Source organism: Macrobrachium nipponense, chromosome 8, assembly GCF_015104395.2.
Source record: "Macrobrachium nipponense isolate FS-2020 chromosome 8, ASM1510439v2, whole genome shotgun sequence".
Classification (NCBI taxonomy): domain Eukaryota; kingdom Metazoa; phylum Arthropoda; class Malacostraca; order Decapoda; family Palaemonidae; genus Macrobrachium; species Macrobrachium nipponense.
Genome location: NC_087203.1, coordinates 32945492 through 32948480, shown reverse-complemented (window position 1 = coordinate 32948480; position 2989 = coordinate 32945492).

Sequence of the window (2989 nt, the reverse complement as noted above, 5' to 3'; positions counted from 1 at the left end):
TAAAAATACCTTATCACCGACATTGATCTTGGGATCAGATGATTTACTAATACTCTTCTGAACCATATCTCTGGTTGTGGACTCGAGATTACGGCTGAGACATGCGTGTCTCTCTCTCGCTGTGGATATCAGCGCTTCAACCGTATCCTCCCCCTGGTGAGGCGTAGTTAACAAATCAAATGTGCCTCGCGCTGGATAACCAAACAAAGCTTCAAAAGGGACATTTTAATTGAATCGCTAACCATGGTGTTAATGCTATGTCTAACAACGTTAATATATCTGTCCCAATTTCTATCATTACCACCTACCGTTTTTCTGAGCGCTTCGAGCACTTTCATGTTTGCTCGTTCGACAACCCATTAGCCTCGGGTCTGTATGGAATAATTGTTACTTTCTGTATTCCCATGAATTGAGCTAAACACTCCAAGGTTTTGTTCACAAATTCCCTCCCATTGTCGGTTAATAGAACTTCGGGTGAACCATATCTGCAAACGATACCATTGAAAAATGCTATGGCTACTTCTTCGGCCGTTTTATGCTTAAGTGGGAAAATTTCTACTATCCTTGTAAGTTCATCTATTATCACTAGCAAGTACTTGTTCGCATATCTAGACTCACAAAAATTCCCTAAGACATCCATATGTATTCTCTGAAAAGGTCTACTCGGTATAGGATACGATCCTAATTTGCATGACGTTGTCCTAGCAGGCTTACATGCGTTGCACACCGCACAATTCCTTACGAAATTTTCCACATCTTTACCCATATTTTTCCAAATGTATTTAGCCCGAACCTCATCATAAGTTTTTTCTATTCCCAAGTGAGGACTACCGAACCTGCAATGAACTATATCTAAAACCACTGGAATTAGGACTTTCGGAATTACGATCTGTGTCGTATCTCCTTCACTTTCACTGGTTCTCAACTTATATTTAATTTTCCTAACCAACAGATTTCCTTCTAACTCCAAACCCGAAAAAGGCAAGCTATAACGTTTCTTGACTAATTCCCCTCTCAGAAATGCTTTCGCATCTGCTAAAACATCGTCTTCATCTTGCCTTAGCTCTATGAGAGGTATATCCCATTGTATGGCTTCGTTAATGATCTGCGCAACTTGGAAACCTTCCGCGTCATGAAAACTCCTGCTGAGAGCATCAGCAACAACATCAAATTTGCCCTCTATATATTTGAGCTTTGCATCAAAATCTCTGATAGTTAGAAACCATCGAGCTCTTTTGGGAGACAAATCGGGTTTACTAAAAAGATCGAGTAATGGTTTGTGTCTGTAAGGACTTCTACTTTATTCCCCATCGTAACATTTAAAAATGAACTAAGCTCGACACTATTGCAAAAGCTTCCTTATCTATGGTGGCCATGGACCTCTCGTTGCTGCCTTTTTGTCCTGAACTTCCTGCTATAACAAAAAAGCTATAGGATGAAATTTCCCATCAAACTTTTGCATAAGGCATGCACCTATGCCTTCCTGGCTTGCATCAGTCACTAATGTAAAAGGTTCCTTAAAATCTGGAAACTTCCGCCTGGGGTTCCTTCCATTGAAATTGAACGTCTTCCCGCAACACATCAGTTAGGGGAGCTGCTATGTTAGAAAACCCTTTTACGAACCTCCTGAAGAAACCGGCGATACCCAGGAATGACTTAATCTCTTTCTTTGATCTGGGGGTGCGAAAATTCGCTATTGCTTTGACTTTATCGTCATTTACTCTAACCCCTTCCTTAGATATGACGTGACCTAGATATGTGATCTGCTTTTTCAAGAACGAGCACTTGGCTAGCTTGATTTTCAACCCCGCTACTCTAAGCCTCCTAAGTACTTCTAGAAGTAAGCACTTCCAGGTGTTGCGCGATCGTGTCCGTTGCGATCAGGATGTCATCCATATACACAAAAACATTTTTGCCCAATAACCCGTGCAAAACTGTGTTCACCAACCTGGTAAAAGTCATCGGACTGCCCGATAAACCGAAAGGCATTCGCGTAAATTCATAGTGTCCCTTGGGCACTGAAAAGGCGGTATATTCCTTGCTACTCTCGCTGAGAGGGACCTGAAAGAAACCTTGCGCCAAATCAATTGAGCTATAAATATTATGTCCCCCAATTTCGACAAAAAGATCTGGTATGCACGCTACTGGGTAGCGGTCAGGGATCGTTTTCTCATTTAAACGTCTAAAATCGACGCATACACGGACCGAACCGTCTTTCTTAGGTACCGCTAACAAGGGAGAGTTGTAAGGAGACACACTGGGTCTAATGATTCCTTCTTCTTCCCATCTATTAACTTCTTTCTCTACCTGTTCTCTGATTTTGAAAGGTATGCGGTATGCAGGAATATAAATAGGTTTTGAATTGCTCTCCAAATTTACCTTATGCTCTAACACATTAGTCAACCCCAATTTATCACCTTGCAAGGCTACCGTATCCCCAAATTCTGCCAAGAGCCCGCTTATCGCTTCAACGTGTTCTCTATAATCCGCATTAGCCAAATGTTCACTAAATGTTTGTTTCCTTGATTGTATTTCTGCCTCCGAAAACTCAGGTTTCCCCTCTACGATAGCCACAGAACCACTATCACAATTCCAATCTTGGACGTCTACTATATATGTGTTTTTCTGGTATCTCCTAGCTGTATCATTACAGTTTAATAGCTCCACCCACGTAACCCCATTCTTGAATACACTGTTCACCGATGCCGCGCTAACAACTCCTCTGAGCTTTTCGCTGTTTTCAATAACACACACATCTGTGGGTTTTCTCATTTCCTTCAATTTAACTTTTACCATAACCTTTGAACCTGGTAGTAACATAATATCTTCAAATGAAACACCTCTATATTTGTGGTTAGTATCTCCCCTTGCCACCGCCCCATACAAATTACCACCCTCAGTATTATCCCCAGCATTGTTAGTATCAGAAATAACATCCATATTAGTATCATCACCAGTATTGTTAGTATCATTGTTACCACTATGAACT